Here is a 19,103-nt window from a genome sequence, read left to right on the forward strand (position 1 = left end):
GCTATTCTTTGATCCAGGTAAAAGGGTACTAGATTTGGAGTCAGACAGCCTGGATCCATTGAAACCTTGGTTTGCTACTAAGAGGGTGAGGGTAGAGAAATTGGGGACCTTAGGAAAATGACTTTACTTCTATGAGCATCACTTTCCTCATCTGTAAAATTAAAGAGTTGAACTAAATGATCCCTCAGACTCAGTTCAGCTTGAGGAGGGATCACTGAGCTGGAAGACAGAAGGAATAGTCTCTAGTCTTGGCCTTGAAAATGCTGTGATTAACTTTGATATTATAGATAAGTAAAAGTCCTGTCATTGATTTTTATCGTTCATCATCATCACAATAGAAATAATTTCTGTTTATATAGCAAGCCAAAGTTTATAATCATTTAGAAAATGGCAGAGTTTTACTATGTTATATACAGGGTCTTTTCCAGTCCTAACATTCTGTGAGGCTAGTATAAGTATTTATTAATTGCATATCATAACCTCTACCCACATAGATACTTCTCTACTAGTTGGTGAGTTTGTCCACTGGTTGTGACTGAATTGACTTTAAAAACATATCTTTCTCCCATGGCTATTTCTGGCCCGAGCTAATTTGGAATAATCCTTCCTGGTTCTGACTTCTATATCAGGAATAATAAATGTGTTTAAGGGACTAGATAAGTAGATAAAGCTCTTATGAAGTGTTTACTATTAACTGTGATGATTAAAACTATAAGAGAGAGAGTTTCTGGGTAATTTAATCATTTTATTAATAAGGAAAGCGGGTTATTAGTAAAATTAAGTCTATGGTTGTCTCTCAGACCAAAGAATCCATGGTGGTGGGGCACAGAGTTTATCTACCCTTGAAGCAGTAGGTGGTCAATGGGGCCAAGAATTGACCCCTGCACTGAGAGATTATCTCCAGCCTTTGGCTATCATTTCAAAGAATGTCCTTTGCAATGGGGGGGGGGAGGGCCCAGTGACACCCACCCTGCACAGATTTGTTATGAGCTTGGATTGGGCCTGATTTCATGGAATCTCTCAAGGAGAACTCGTCTTTGAGTGGAGTGAAGGAAGAAAGGACTTGAAACCACTTGGTCCCCCGAGATATTGATTATTAATAATTATTTCTCACAGAACTAGGCACTTTGCTGAAAGATGGGGATAAAAATAAGAGCATGCCAGACAGTTCTTGACCTAAATGAATGCATATGTATTCTAATGGGGGAAGAAGGCAAATACAAGGGAGTTGGAAAGACCTGTGTGTGTGTGTGTGTGTGTGTGTGTGTGTGTGTGTGTGGCTGTGGCTGTGGCTGGGAGCAGGCGGAAAGATGGGGTAATGTCAAACTGTCTGTGAGTTCTGGGTCTGGGCAAGAAAATGTGAAGGATCACCTATTAGAGTTTCTAAGGTGTTATTCCAAGGTTCTGTTATGGGGTGAATGGAAGAGCAAAGGTAAAGATGACAGCCCCAGTGTAGATAGCATAGTATAAAGATGACCAGGAAGTGGGGTGGATGCCTGGTTCCTGGCACTATAAGTTGAAAGCCCACCTTTCAGCTGGGTTCTAGACTCCATAGGGATCTATCTTAAAGAAATACACCTGGAAAGTCAAACTTTTCCACTTTTTGTGGCCACTAAATAACTGCCTTGACTAACCACAATGACCACAAACATATTTAGTATATCTGATTCTGATCCAGCCAAAGCAAAGGGACCATAGATGGACTTCATAGGTTTTGATCAAGTATTTAAAATGCTGTTGAGATATTCAGGGTATTGTTGAGTAAGTGTCCCAATATATCATCTCTGTCAATGTGTGTGTCCAAACTTATGTATATATTGTTTATCAATAGAAATGAAATTTGCACTACAAATCTGTTGGTTTGTTGGTGTCAATACGTTTTAGTCTCTGGGAACCCTGAAGAAAAAACAAGTTAAACTGAGGAGGAGGGGACAGATCGATTCAGTGTAAACCCATTTGCTATTTACATTTACATTTCAGAAAGTGACAAGTGACTGCTGTAGGGAATCTTGCCCCCCCCCTTCCCGCCCTACCCCAATAAGCTTAGTCCCTAGAGAGAGCCAACACACTCAGGAAAGGGATTATAATTGGGATGATAGTCAGCAATATTGGTTTTGTGGGATGAATTTCTTGTTATCAGGAATAAACTCTACATTTACAGAACCACGTAGGCAAGGGTGTATGCCAGCTGGTGGTTTGCCACTGTGCAAATTAGAAAAGGAGAAAAGACATGGCCTCTGTCTCCAAGGAACTTAACTCTAAAGTAGGAGAAAAACCAGGTGAATGTGTAATGTATTTGTAGAGCACCAGATGAATCAGTGGAAGTTCAACTTCACATTGAAGGTAATAAATGTAGGGACTTCATTAGTGCATGAAGTGGTACAAGCAGGAGATGTAAATGGATTCCAAAAGGGTTACAAGATGACAAATTTATGTATGGCAGTGATAACTGACTCCCAGGGGAAGCTGGAGTATACTTAAACTTTATAGGTGATGGGGCAAAGAACAACCAAGTCTGCCAATGGAATTTCCCTTGGGGCATCTTTTGGGAACAAAATAATGGACCTTATGGTCCATATGTCTCAGTCACTATGGCAAATCCCATATTTCCATAGATGATGCCTGGCATGGCTCACTTTAAATAAACCAGATCACGACTGGCTAATTACTTGCCCTTCCACAAAAATACCTTTGCCCTTTTACATATCAATAGTTAACTTTCAACACAATGCTTCATGAAGTGCTCATTCTTTCAACACCTATCATGTTCAAAGGACATATGCTTTACATCTGTACTATGAGGAATAAATATGGCATAGTCTCTGCTCTCTTAGAAGATACAATTCTAGCAGGAAAAAAAAATTCTACACAATTTGGAATACAAGATAGTAGGTAATTAGGGATATGCAAATTTAGCATATCAAAGTTCTAAGTAGAAAAGATCACTTGTCACTAGACTCATCATGGACGCATGCCTTTTGGAGGTGCCTTTTGATCTGGCCATTTGAAGGAAGGATAGACTTTCAATAAGTTAATGTGGGGAAATGAGACATACCATGGGATGTATTATAGTGGAAAAAACACTTATATGATGTCAGGAAACCTGGATTCTAATGCCACATCTGTTGTGTTCTCATGCAAACTGGGGCAAAGGACCTCACTTCCTTGGGCCTCAGTTTCCTCATTTATTAAATAAGATGGGAATAGTTTATCTCTAAGATTCTTTGCATTTCCAGATTTCTATCAGCTCCATTGCAGAGGTGGGAGAATATAGCACGTGCTAATCACAGGAAGTAGTACAGATTGGCTACAGCATTAGGCACATATGAGGAAGGAAGTTGTCTTTCAGTAAGCTCCTTGAAGATAGGGTCTTAATCAGTTTCACTCAGTTTGTGAAGCACCTATCAACAAAGAAACAATCAATATTCTGATACTTATGAACATGCTCCTGGCGACAATAGAAGAAATGGGTCAAAAATAATCTGAAAAGATTTAAGGAGGCAGTGAGAACTTCTTATAATGAATAAATGAGCTGGATCTTAAAAAAGGCAGGAAGTATTTTCATTGGGAGAAAATAGAGAAAGAGGGCATTCTAGTCCAGAGGAGAGATGTTACCAAGGTGTTGCAACAGGAATAAGTATATTATAAACCAGGGGCTATGAGGAAACAGGAGGAAGGGAACAAGAGCATGTGTGCTGGAAAGAAGTGAGACGTAAAATGTGATCTTAGAGATCATATATATGTATATGTATATGTGTGTGTGTATATATGCATATGTGTGTATGTATATATGATCTGGGGCCAGATCATAGAAAAGGGAAAGCAGGATCAGGCTATGAAACTACCCCAAATTATAGTCAAGCATTTGGCCTAAGGAAATTATTATTTTAAACAAACAAATGAATGAATAAGTAAATGAATAAAATTTGCTTTTCAAATAATAAACAAAAACCTTTTTGAGGTAGTAGAATTTAAAGGAAAGTGACTTGTAACTCATAGAAACACTACTTCATTGCTTGAAGTAATAAGTATTTGCCTGTCTTGCCTGTCTCAACTTTCAAGAGTCTTTTAAAGCAAGGAAGTTTGGTTCAGTTTCTTATGTTAATTAGAAATATCATGACTGCCAGAGAAATATGACAATTTCATTTTTATTTAACATAAAGTAGTCGGTTTACCTCCCCTAAATACTGTGGAATATCCTGTGTCAACAACACAATGTCTCTCTGAACCCTCACTTTTTTTGTGCCTACCCTGTATATTTTATATACCCATTCAAAGGGACATTCACTGAGTCATGCTGTGCCAACTATTACAATCTAAGGATCCTTGTCTTCATGATGTATGGACACACTAACTATATTCAGATAACCGGCTGGAAAGAGTCTACCTTGTTGGCACTAGCCCGTCTCCATGACCTCCCCAATGCCCCATCAGTTTGAAAAATGGAGCTTTGAAAAGTAGGCCAGGAAAAGAGAATTCACAGTGGTGGCCTTGTTCTTCATTTCCTCATTTATAGGACTTTGGGGAGGCTTAACTGGGGACCTGCCCTGCAGAAGATGAGGAAGGGCCTGGCTGACAATGGACACATGACATCATCAGCACATACAGATTTCAACCTTTGCTACTTGATGAAATGTATTAATTAACATAGGCATTGACTATTTTAAAGTGCAATTCAAATCACTTTTCAATGAATATAGCTCAATAGTGATGAAATACATATAAAGCCAGAGCTGGGGAGGTGCTGGCAGGAAAAGGGTTGGACATAACAGGGTTATCCTGATTCATTGCCCTCTGTGAACAGGCCTATTAAAGATATTAAAGATGCCCCATTGCTGATTTGATTTGAAGATCAAGTCTAAGCTTGTGCCTGTTATGAACAAAGAAATTAAAGCAAAGTTCAAATGATAATCATTCTAAGGCAACCATGCACATTAGCTATGAGCTAGCTCATTAATCAACAAATATCTGGATAAAGTTTGTGATGCATCAACTATCCCCTCAACATACATTCCTCACAGTGCTGGGTGTCTGTGGACATGGCAGGGATTCTGACATCTTTCAGAACTCCCCATGTTCAATTCACCAGAATCCTCATATTCTACACAATATAAATGGGATTTCTATATGAAAATGTTAATACTGGGGATACTATTATACCCTCTAAGATATCAAATACATTTTCATGAATATTTCAATTATATATTATATTTTGGTATGAAAAAAGGCTGCATACAAAATATATGTGTTTACACATATGTACATATGCATATATCCAAATTTATATATGTGTGTGTATAATTTTTTTTTTCAAAATTTCACCCACTATTTGAAGATATTCTACCAAAATGGTGGGTTAAATGGTTTGTAAAAGGGCTATAGTGTGGTGCAGCGAAAAGAAAACTGGCTTGAATCAGGAGACTTAAATCTGGCCCTGGCTCTTCACTGAACTTGCTGTGTGACCTTGGACAAGTCACTTGGTCTTTTATGGCCTATCTCCAGTTCTGTAAAATGAGATTTTTTGGACTGAATTTGCTCTAAGGTCCCTTCAAGCACATTGAAACAACTGACTGAATTTTTATTTTTTTTTGTACAGATGATTAGGGAACTTCAATTGAGAGATATTGCTAGAGAGAGAGCTGGCTAAGCTAGGACAGGCTTCTTGACATAGAAAGGATGGGCAAATGTATTCAGATTGTTCAAATGCTTAATTCAGATCCCCTCCTTTAGGCTTTTCATGGGAGGTATTACCCCAAGGGCACAGAATCAGGCTTGGATGCACTTTTCTCCCAATAGTTCCCCATCTTTAGGACACAATGGCACATCTTCTCTTTCAGCAGAGCCACCGCAGTGGGCCTGATTTGGGCTTAATGAACAGCCTTTAGGGGTTTTCACACTAAGTGGTCATTAAGGCTTTGCAAATTTGCCAGGTGAATTCATCCCAGCCTTTGCTAGGTCTTTACCACAATACTCTAGCCTGCCTGTTAGCATATTGATCATACACATCTTAAAGCTGAGCCAGTCGGGACATAGAGAGGTTATGAAGGACGCCCATGTTAATGCAGAGATTCAAACACTGGACTGAGTTATAAGTCTGCTTTTGAAAATAGTGAGGATAAGATAGGGAAAGGCTCGGGGCAGCTAGGTGGTGCAGTGGATAGAGCACCAGCCCTGGATTCAGGAGTACCTGAGTTCAAATCCGGCCTCAGACACTTGACACTTACTTAGCTGTGTGATCCTGGGCAAGTCCCTTAACCCCAATTGCCTCACCAAAAAAAAAAAAGATAATTAATTAAAAGTTATTTAAATTGATCCCAGAAAGATAGGGAAAGGCTAAGGAAGGGCTAGCAGGGATGTTGCTGGAGACTTGGGCACAGTGGTTTTCAAGTTATGACAGGAAGGCAGAGTGCAGGAAGGTCTAGGGAGAGGCTGCCTCCAGGCCTGGTACATGAATACACCAAGCTGTTGCTGAGACTCCAGGCTTAATGCTTCAGGACAGTTCTCTAAGCTTGGTGGTTATGGCAGTTCTATGTGCAGAGAACTTTGAGTCTTTTATAGGAAGGGGAGGAGTCCTGCTCAAGGGGAAGCTCGATTGGTTTCTAATCCCTGAGTCACAGGCAAGGAGACATCAATCAGTTTGGAACCTGGAAATTTCCCATTGGGAATTGAAGATTCCATCTATCAGAAGTTCCAGGGGAGCAGGAAGGCATAAAGGAGGAGGCATGGAGGCATATTTAGGAACTGGACATTCTTTTGGACAAAGAAACACCAGATCACTTTCTCAGAGGCATCTCTGGACCACAATGACTTCTAGCTCATATTGCACTACCACAGGTAGAAGTTGATGAAATGCTTCTTTATACTCCAAGGAGACTGCAACTCCCTCCTGTAAGTTTCTCTTATAGCTACTATAATATCTTGTGTGGAGCTAGGTAGGTAGGATATAGGCATTAAATACTCATTGGTTCATTGATTAACCTACGTGTTCATTTATCAATTATATGTAGTCTCGGGACTCCCAAATTCCTGAATTTTACGTTACAACTTAGAGTTGTTGCTATCAAGATCAAAATAGGCTTCATTTCCCAGGGTCGCTATCATATCGTATCGTATCGTATCGTATCGTATCGTATCGTATCGTATCGTATCGTATCGTATCGTATCGTATCGTATCGTATCGTATCGTATCGTATCATGCCATATCACATCATGCCATATCATATCATATCATATCATATACCATGTCATGTCATGTCACATCATGCCATATCACGTCATATCATGTCATATCATGCCATATCATGTCATATCATGCCATATCATATCATGTCATGTCATATCATATCATATATCATATCATGCCATGTCATGCCATACCATATCACATCATATACCATGTCATATCATATCATGTAATATCATGCCATATCATATCATATCATGCCATATCATGCCATATCATATCATATACCATGTCATGCCATATCATGCCATATCACGTCATATCACGTCATGTCATATCATGCCATGTCATGCCATGCCATATCATATCATATCATGCAATGTCACGTCATATCATGCCATATCATGCCATCCCATGCCATATCATGCCATATCACGTCATATCACATCATATCATATCATATCATATCATATCATATCATATCATATCATGCCATGTCATGCCATGCCATGCCATATCATATCATATACCATGTCATGTCATATCATATCATGCCATATCATGCCATCCCAAGCCATGTCATGCCATGTCATGCCATGCCATATCACATCATATACCATGTCATATCATATCATATCATGCTATATCATGCCATATCATGCCATATCATATCACATCATATCATATACCATGTCATGTCATGTCATGTCATGCCATATCATGCCATATCACGTCATATCGCGTCATATCATGCCATGCCATGTCATGCCATATCACGTCATATCATGCCATGCCATATCATGTAATATCATATCATGCCAAGCCATATCATATCATGCCATATCATGCCATATCATATCATGCCATGTTATGCCATGCCATGTCACGCCATGTCATGCCATGTCATGCCATGTCACGCCATATCACGCCATGCCATGCCATATCATATCATGCCATGTCATGCCATGTCATGTCATATCATATCATGCCATATCATGTCATATCATGCCATATCATGCCATGTCACGTCATATCATGCCATATCATTCCATGTCACGTCATATCATGCCATATCATGCCGTATCATGCCATATCATATCATATACCATGTCATGTCATATCACGCCATAGCACTTCACATTATGTCATATCATGCCATATCATGTCATATCATGCCATATCATGCCATGTCACGTCATATCATGCCATGTCACGTCATATCATGCCATGTCACGTCATATCATGCCATGTCACGTCATATCATATCATATACCATGTCGTGTCGTGCCATATCATGCCATATCATGCCATATCATATACCATGTCACGTCATGTCATGTCATATCACATCATATCACGCCATATCACATCATATCATGCCATATCACGCCATATCATGTCATATCATGCCATATCATGCCATATCATGCCATATCATATACCATGTCATGTCATGTCATATCACATCATATCACGCCATATCACATCATGTCATATCATGCCATATCATGCCATGTCATGCCATGCCATATCATATCATATCATATCATCATGCCATGCCATGCCATGCCATGCCATATCATATCATATCATATCATCATGCCATGCCATGCCATATCATATCATGCCATATCATATCTTATCATATCATATCATATCATATCATATCATATCATATCATATCATATCATGCCAATCCATATTACTACAAGAGCTTTACCATTTATCCTCCAATCTATCCAGCATGAGACTTTTTTTTTTCAAGGACTCCTTGCCTCATATAGCTGCATGCCCTACTTGAAATCATCCCATGATTCCCATCAATCCAAAATAACATCTGAAATCTTGACTCTCAAGACTCTCCAAAAAGCTGTCCACCAATGTGTCAATGTAATAGGGTGTTTGAGAATAGGTGTTAGACCTGTAATCAGGACTCAGGTTCAAGTTTTGACTGCTTATGTGACCTGAGACAAGTCACACAACCTTTCTGAGTCTCATTTCCTTATCTGTGAAATGGGAATAATAATACCTGTACCAACTAAATGACTATAGGTTTATGAGGAAAGTCCTTTGAAAATTATAAAACTCATAAAAAACTATGTAAATGGAGATTGTATAAGGGACACTTAATAACTTAAAAGATGTTTGGTCAATTGAATTATCACCTATTTCCTAATGCTTGCAATAAATAAACTCCCCTCCAGCCTATTTACCTCAATTAGTCACGCTCTTTTTGTTCAGACATTTTTGTCATGTCCAATTGCTTGTGACTTCATTTGGTGTTTTCTTGGTAAAGATACTGCAATGGTTAGCCATTTCCTACTCTAACTCATTTTACAAATGAGGAAATTAAGGCAAACAGGGTTAAGTGACTTGCCCAGGGTTATCTAACTAGTAAGTTTCCGAAGCCAAATTTGAATTCAGGGAGATAAAGCTTCCTAACTCCAGGACCAGCAGTCTATCCAGTGTACCACCTGGCTGTCACTTTTGAACCACAAGAAATGTCATGTTCTTTCAGGCCTCTATTCCTTTCCATATGGTTTTCATAGTGTCATCAGATCATTGATTTAGAGCTGCAAGGAATCTCAGAAGTCACTGAATCCAATCCCCTAATTTTCCAGATGAGGTGCTGAGGCCCAAGGAGGTTGAGACTTGTTCAGATTCATACAGCTAATGATCTCCTCCCTCCTCCTTCCCCTTCCCCATTCAACTCAACAAAATCAAAAATCTTTCATGACTCAGCCCAAGGCACCTTTCCTCCATGTAACTTTTTCTACCTACTCCAGCCAATAATGATGCCTTAATGCCCTAGGGGTAATGGCTGGAGGTAGATGTGGGAATATCTGGAGCTGGAAATGTTCAGCTTTGAGACGAAAAGAGAGACCAGGGAGCCAGTGGATGACAACCCTGGAGCTGCGAATCCAGCTAAAGGTTGAACAAGTTAAAAATGATACTGTGTCCAGAGAAAGGGAATTCATGTTGTCAAAGTCACTGTTGCAGGAACTGACTGGGGATGGGGTGGGTGGAGAACAACCTGCTGTTGTTATTAAAATCACAGTTCTCTGACAAGTCAGGCCCCACTGGTCTCATCTGGCTTGCATTCAGGACTGCCTCACTACATCATTCCCACTAATGTCTTATCTAACCTATTCCTTGAATATCTGCAATGACCCTTGGGAACCTATTTCACTGCCCAATCACTCTTCCAGCTAAAAAACTTTTCTTATTATCTAGCCCAAACTTCTTCCTTAGCTCCGGGCCATTGCTCCTTATCCTACCATCTTCTGAGACTGTGAATAATTCCCACCTTTTTTTTTTTTTTGGTTTTTGGTTTTTGGTGAGGCAGTTGGGGTTAAGTGACTTGCCCAGGGTCACACAGCCAGTAAGTGTTAAGTGTCTGAGGCCGGATTTGAACTCAGGTACTCCTGAATCCAGGGCCGGTGCTCTATCCACTGCGCCACCTAGCTGTCCCCCCACCCTTCTTTTTATAGTGTTACCTTGAAGGTATTTATAGGCTGTGATCTAGTCCCTCTCAGAGCCTTTTTTTTTTTCCTGAGCTGTAGTTTCACTGCCAACCTTGTCTTCTAATCTGTGGAGCAGATTTGTTTGCCTTCTTTATGTGTTTCTCGAGGTTTTCCACATTGTTCCTAAGGAAGTTGAAAGCCGTGCAATGTTCCAGGTGCAGCCATGCTTGGGAGATGGGGAATGTGACCATTATCCCTCCTCGCTGTGAGCCTGCCCCTTGAAAGTGTTGCACCGGAATGGCTTCCTTCTGAACCGATAATGGTGGCACACATAAAAATAAGCATAATCCCAGTCAACCACCCCTGTTAATAAATCAGAGAAACCCGCCATTCACCGGCTGCTTCAGCTGCTCCCAGAGTCTCTGCAATATAATAGGGCATAATTCACTCCTCACAAACACTTAATACCGCATTTCTGCCATTTACAATCTGATAATATTCAAATACTATTGCTGTATTATGCGGCACACAATTGCAGATGTGCTTCCATAACAGCCTCGCACTTTGGCATACATTATGTAAGTTGGTATAAAATTGCCTGTCTTAAAACTCTTCTTCGATTGCAACCCAATATCATCATTTCACACACACACAGTTTCAGGAACATTAAAAATTTAGCTTCTTCCCTATTTAGCCTGTTCTGCAAAAGGGAGCAAAACAGATAAACAGATGTTCCCTCTTCTGAATCTCCAGGAGGTCTGAGGCAAAGTGAAGAGACCCCAAAATGGAGACAGTGGCAATGACACTGAAGTTACATTTGCTACAGGGAGAAAAAAAAATCTCTCTTTATGGTCTCCACTGTATAAGTATGAATGTGACTCATTTACCACAACACTCTAGGTAAACTCATTCCTTAAGTTGTGGAGGGATTTCCCAGGTGAATACTTACCTAGGAAATTGAGTTTCTCCTTCTAAAAAGTCTAATTGGCTCCTACCACACTTTCTGGGAAGTTTTGATGTTAAGACATAGAAGGACTGTAGCATAGATTGAGTCACAGCATCTTCAAGTTAGAAAGACCTGCAGATGTCAGCTACTTCAACTTGATCATTTAAAAGATGAAGGAACTTAAGCCCAAAGAGGCAGACCAAATTAGAAAGGTCACATAGCTGCAAAAGCAGCCACAGGACCCTGTTGTCCTGATGCCCACATCACTGTTCTTAACCCTAAGCCAGTCTGACTCTCTCAAATGGTAGAACTAATGGAACCTTCGAGATCATCTCATCCTCTCCTCCCCCACTCATATTTATAAAAATGCCACTAGGACCCATAATAGTTATACAAGTGGTCAAGCTGAGACTAGAACTTCTAAGATTCCTAAGCTGCTGGTGTTTCCACAACCCTTCATTGCTGCAGGTTTTTGTTTGTTTGTTCTTTTGTTTGCCCATCATATATGTTGTGCTTAGACAATATATAAGATATGCTTAGGAAAAAATGTGTACTCTGACCCCCTTTTCAAGCTAAACTTGGATAATTCAAATAAATCCAAGGTTAAGCTGTCTGCTCCTGCTGTGGTATTGTTTCACAGGGGCTAGAAAGGACCCAGGACCCCTAGATTCCACCTCTACCTGCCCTCCTTAGAATAAAGGCCTTTTATTTTAGAATTCAGAAAGAAAAAAAAACTAAAATTAAAAATGCAAGTAGTGTCAGTATAATGTAATATACTGGCAGTCACACTAAGGTGTGAAAGGTTGATAGAAATCTTTTTGTTAAGAAGATTTTATTTTCAGATAGGAAGAAAGAGAAAAAATGAATCATGAAGATATGGGGACACTGGACATTTGGGGAAGTGTGGAGGAACCAAAGTGAAGAAAAATGAAGCAGAATGTTCATTTACTTTTTGTGTTGCTGTGAACCAGGCCTGAAATTAAAATGTCTTCAGCATTAGTTCAACAAGAATTTTTAAAAAAGAAATTTGTGAAAGAGCAGCATGGGCAGATGCTTTGCTAATTAGTAGGCTTGTAATCTCTCTATCTTCTGTCTGTCTCTTTCTCTTTGTCTGTCTGTGTCTCTCTGTCTCTGTCTGTGACTCTGTCTCTGTCTCTCTGTTTCTCTCTGTCTGTCTTTCTGTCTGTCTGTCTCTCTCCTATAACTTTTTGTCTTTTGCCTCTGAAAATGATGCTTTGAATGCTATTCACCCTCCTTGGCTAACAGTGTTTTAGGCAGAGAAAATGACATCAAGTACACTGTCCTTTTTGTGCTGGGATTATTTGGATACCTTTTAATAAAGTTTGGTCTTTTAGATTTCTCTTATACCTCATGAGTCTTCTTATTTTAATCCCAATTAGTCTTTTTTTTCCAACATGAATCAGCAGAGCAGGGCAGGGATGAGAAAAAATTGTCACTCTTACTACCCCCTACCCCTGAAAGTATGAATACAATTTTATCAAAGTAGGAGTTACACTGTCCTACTAATAAGCTTTGTTTCTTCCTTCACTGTGACTCTAACTGGATTTAACCCAAAAGAAACAGTGGAGAATGGGATTTTCAGGTGTTAGAATATGTGTACTTCTAAAAATAATGTTAAGCAGCAACTCTTTTTGTATAGCCTGTACCCCTTATGTTTGGCACCTTAGCCAGATGCCTGCCTGGCCTATTCCTAGTCCTGATTCTGCCTGTCAATGACTTTCATAAAACTATGATGTGTCCAGCTTCTGTGGTTAGAGTTGATGGCAGGTGGATAGTGCTCTCCTGCTGCCCCTGCCCCCCCCAACTCTCTTCATCTGTCCAAGTTATCCAAGTTATTACAATCCAGACATATGCACATAAAGGTAATTTCTTATAGTTATTTGAATGTTACTTCTCATTGTTTCCTGGTATGTCCACTTCCACGTTTTCTTGACTTTTAAATTCTTACTATTTCAATCATTATTGTTTTAGGCAAAAAATGATTGCCAATGGGCAACAAGTAATGAGACCTGTGTCCTGTCTGTAATTGGCTGTGTGAACTTGGACAAGTCATTTCACTTCTGGGAACTTAGTTTCCAATTTTATAAAATAAAGAGGTGAAATCATCTATAAGATCTTCTTGATGATGAACGACATGTCATGGATTTATGATTCTGTCAGAAGCAATCCCAAAGCCTTATACCTAATTTAATGGGGGCTAGGTTGCCTGATGGTTAGCTGGTAACTCAACCCAAGGGGGATGAAATATGGAAAATTTCACTGGAAAAAATAAAAAGGAAAAGACAAACCCCAAGGGAACAGAAGCAACATGAGGGATCTAGGGCAGGGAAGACAGATCAAATGGGTTTAGGCACTCAAAGTATAAATGGTAGGGAGAACAATCACAATGTCTTGTTGTTATTGTTTGTTTTTTAATGATTTTATCTGAGGCCCTCTCTACACTGAGTTCAAGGACAGTCTCTATCACTAACAAGCTATGTAACATTAGGCAAGTCACTTTTTTAGGGGAGGGTCAGTGAGGGTTAAGTGAGTTGCCTAGGATCACACAGCTAGTAAGTGTGAAGTGTCTGAGGTCGGATTTGAACTCAGGTGCTCCTGAATCCAGGGTCGGTGCTTTATACACTGCATCACCTAGCTTCCCCAAAAAGTCACTTCTACTCTGAGCCTCAATTCCTTTATCTGTACAATGGATACAATAAAATTTCACCCTACCTATCTCATAGTTACTAAAATCAAATGTATGTTAAGCTTACTGGCTATGATAAAGTGATATATTCATGTAAGTTATGGTTATGACCAGCTCCCCTCCTCATTCAAACACACACACACACACACACATACCACTCAAACCTCTTCCCCCCTTAAAAATCACTCTTAATAGACTACTGAATTCTTAAGAAAGAATATTCTCCTGGAAGCAAGGACTAAAGGCCTGTTGCTTTGGTCATTTAAAATTACTATGTGATGCATTCAAGAGTATATAAATGAAAAAGAAAAGTATATAAGTGGGGACAATTGGACATTAGCAGAGGTACATATTTAGATGACATTAATAGCTCATAGCTCCTTTTCGTTTTTAATTTTATGACTGCAGTTATTTTGGTTGAGAAGATTTTTAAGAGCAAAATATATTTCCGTGTCTCTTCCCCTTTCTGTCCCCCTCTATTTCCCATACAAAAACTTTTCAATTTTTAAAAATAGACCTGCATAAAGTACAGAGAGAATTGCATATAACTGATTGTTGTTACTCTGGTTAGTATTATCATTTGTTGAGAATCTACTGTGTATAGAACCCTGGACTATTTTTGTAAAGATTAGAATTTCCTGGCATTATATTATAAATGGTTTATTAAAAATATCTGCATGATAGGGTCAACCCACAAATTTGTATCCAACTTAGTTTCTCTGTGTGTATGTCATAGAAGAGAATAAGGTAAAAAAATATAGGCGATGGAGTATCTGCCATCTGGTAACTCCAATTTAAAACAAAGTCAACTGTGCATATAGAAAAGAAAGATTCATTCATTCATTCATTCATTCAAAAAAATACTAATGCAGAAAGGTCCACAAATGTTGGGCTTTGCTGACTCTACACAGTCAAACTGAATTGAAGGGTGAACTCTAATGAGAATGTCTTGTGTTTATATAACAGTGATAAACTTTTCAAATAACTTTCATGTGCTGTTATCTTATTTCATCCTCACAATAATCCCATGATGCAAGTAAAGTAGGAATTATTTCTAGCTGCAGAAACTCATCCTCAAAGAGGTTAAGTTACTAGCCTAAGGTGATATAAATACATAGTAAGAAAAGCTGAACAGGATATGGGGGTCTCATAACTCCCGGTATATTTATAGTGTTCTTTCCATTCTATTTTGTCCCTTAGCCAAAGTGGGCAGCCTGTTAGAACCAAATATTCTCTGCATAACATTCTTACCTGTCTGCTTTAATTTAACTCTAATACACATCTTAAAGAAATAGTGATTGTGAGAGAAAATAGAAAAACAAACTTTATCCATGATGCTATCCTCAGATATTAATCAATAAGTATTAAGTACCTCGTATGTGGAAGATACTCTAATAGCTGCAGAAGATACAAATAAAAAGAACTTGGAGTTTATTTTCTAACAGGGGAGTTGAGTAAATATGTAAGGAGATACATAATAAATTTTAAAAATTCAAATCAATACAAGGTAGTCATGAAGGAGGAGCTCTAACAGTTTGGGGTTTAGGAAAGCTTTTATATATAAGGTGGTACTTGAGTCTGGTCTTGAAGGAAGAGAGCAATCTAACATGGCAGAGGTAACGTGCATTACTATTAATTCAACTGATTTTACCCACACTTCAGGATATTGGTTTTTTTTTCAATATCTCTGGAGTACCTTTGCCTCTGCAACACTGGACAAGTCACTTAATCTCTCTGTGCCTCAATTTCCTCATCTGTAAAGTGGGGATCATACTAGCAATTAACTCCCAGGGTGGTTGTGAGAATAAAATGGAGCAATATTTGTAAACTACTTTGTAAACCTTAAGACAATATATAAATACAACTATTAATTAAAAAATGTTTAAGTGCCTACTATGTAGCAGGACACTGTGCTAAGTGCTATCACAATCATCGTTATCTTCATCATCATAATTATCATTATCATTCTAAAAGATGGATAGACCACTCCCTTTCTGCCGTTCCCACTGTAAAAGCATGCATGGCTTCTAATGAGCCTACAGTGATCAGGCCTTTTAAAATATCCCATAAAATTCTATTTATGTCTAGCACATGCAGCAATCACCAGGAACCCAGCCATTATCACCCTATTCAAGAGTCCCCCGATACAGGGAAGGTGGGGTCAGTCAGCTCACTGGAACTAACACTTATACTCATTAACAGCCCTTTTTCCATTTTACCCATCTTTATTTCTGTTTGAGTTAAATAGGGAAATATCTGTTTTTCGTGCACAGTCATATTGTCATGACTCTCTGTGCCCATTTGGAGTTGAGGTGCTTGAGCAGTGGGGAGACCATCTGTTTTCTGTGATGTGATTGCTCCCCACATTTTGCCCAGTATAATTATTCAGAGTCCCTTTTTCTAGGAAGCTCTCTGAGATGAAGCCCTCAAAACGTCCACTATTAAATGCCTTTCACAGAGAAAGCAGGATTTTATGACCCTGTAACTGCATGACCAGTGATTTGATGCTCTTTAGCCCTTTGCAGTAATGTGTGTGTCAGTTCCCCCATGCAGGTTATGCTGTGGTTAGTGTTGATTCAGTAAACAACATTTTGTTTCATCTCTGTGGATATTGGGACTACAGCAGACAGATTGCATTTCCTGATAGAGCCTCATGGTCTTAAAGCACACTTCACTAATCTCAGCTTCCATTTGTGGGCTTCCATACAAAACAAGGACACACATTTAAAAGAGAAAATGCAACTCAGAAGGGGCGGGGAGGAAGAAAATGAACAAAGAACAAGGGCAGAATGGAAGCATTCAAAATATCCAGTCATCTTCTGAAAGATGATGGAAATACCAGGTTAAGTGAAATTAGATGTCTCCCAAAAGCATAGCTCCTGCTCTTAGCTCAGGCCACAGATATTGGTTGGCAATACAGAATTAGATGTTACATGTTGTAACCAAAGTGGCGGATCTTGGATGCACTTGTCTAAGACTCCTAATGTCATAGGATTTGAGATTCTTTTGCATCTCAGTCAGTGTATGAGGGGGAGGGTTTTTTGGAGGGTGAGGGGAAGAGAATCCTAAGACCTAACTGAGGTCATCACTCAAGCTCTTTTTAAGCTACCATGGCTTCCCAAATGTAAGGACAGCTTCTTGTCATGTTGCTAGTAGACAAGAGAGACCATTCCCAGCATTCTAGAGCAATTCTTTAAAATCTTATGATGTTACATGGGTACCAAAGGATCACATGAGCTGGTCATCTGTAATCCTTCCCAGGCATTCTGTCATCATGTTTCTATCTTCTTTTCTAGTCCTACATCTTTCTGATGTTACCTTATACATTGCTTCTCAGTCATAGTTCAAAGTCGATTTTTATATGCATCGTCTATTTACCTCCATCATGTATCCTTATAGTCTGATTTGGATGACCTGTAGCTTTGATTCTTTTTTGTTTGTTTTAGCAACCAATATTTATTTTATTTTTTTTCCAGTTACATGTAAGGGTAGTTTTCAACATGCATTTTCATAAGATTTAGAGTTCCAAATTTTTCTCCCTCCCTCCCTTTCCTCCCCCCTCCACAAGATTGCAACCAGTTTATATATGTACAACCCACAAGTGTTCTTTTTGTGAGTTCTTTCTATGGGGGTGCATAGTAAGTTTCTTCATTAGTTCCTTGGGATTGTCTTGGATCATTGCATTGCTGAGAGTAGTTAAGTCATTCACAATTGCTCATTGAACAATACTGCTGTCACTATGCACAATGTCCTCCCAGCTCTGCTCACTTCACTATACATCAGTGTTCATTAGTCTTTCCAGGTTTTTCGGGGATCATCCTGTTTGTCATTTCCTGCAGCACAAGACCATTCCACTACAATCATATAGCACAGCTTTTTCCATCATTCCTCAATTGATGGACATTTCCTTGATTCTCAATTCTTAGCCTCCACCAAGAGTTGCTATAAATATTTTTTGTACAATCTTTCCCCCTTTCTCTTTTTCATGATTACTATTGTTAACTGTTTCCCTTCCATCCTATTCTCTTCCCCATGATATTTATTCTATTATCCATCTTCTTTCATCCTATCACTCTTGAAAAGGGATTTGCTTCTGTCTGTCCCCTCCCCCACTCTGCCCTTCCTTCTTTTGCCCCTCTCTCTTTATCCCTTTCCCCTCCTATTTTCCCCACAGGGTTAGAGAGAATACTCCACCCAATTGAGTGTGTACATTATTCCCTCCTTGAGCCCATTCTAATGATATTGAGGTCTTTGAGCCAATTCTGAGGAGTTTTAGGCTCATTTACTGCCCAGATCAAATAGATTACTCCACCCAGTTCAGTGTGTCTATTAGTCCCTCCTTGAGGCAGCTCTGATGAGTTTAAGATCTTTGAGCCTTTTCTGATGAGTGTAAAATTCATTTACTGCCCAGCTCCTCTCCCATCTCTTCTCCCCCACTCTATAAGCTTTTTCTTGTTTCTTTCATGTAGGATTTCGCTTCTGGCCTTCCCCCTCCCCCAATGAATTCCCTTCACCCCTCAATTTAACCCTAAAGATGTCATCACCTAGCTAGGTGACACAGTGGACAAATCATCACCCCTGGACCCAGACAAAACCTGGCCTCAGACACAAGACAGTCATCCACTGTATGACCCCAGGTATGTCCCTCAGCTCTAATTTTTTTTTTTAATGGTTCTCTAGGGTCTTGTATTTGAAAGTCAAATTTGCCATTCAGTTCAGGTCTTTTCATCACAAATATCTGAAAGTCTTCTTTTTCATTAAATTCCCATTTTTTCCACTGAAAGGTTATGATGAGTTTTGCTT

This window comes from Dromiciops gliroides, chromosome 1 (assembly GCF_019393635.1).
Source record: "Dromiciops gliroides isolate mDroGli1 chromosome 1, mDroGli1.pri, whole genome shotgun sequence".
NCBI lineage: Eukaryota > Metazoa > Chordata > Mammalia > Microbiotheria > Microbiotheriidae > Dromiciops > Dromiciops gliroides.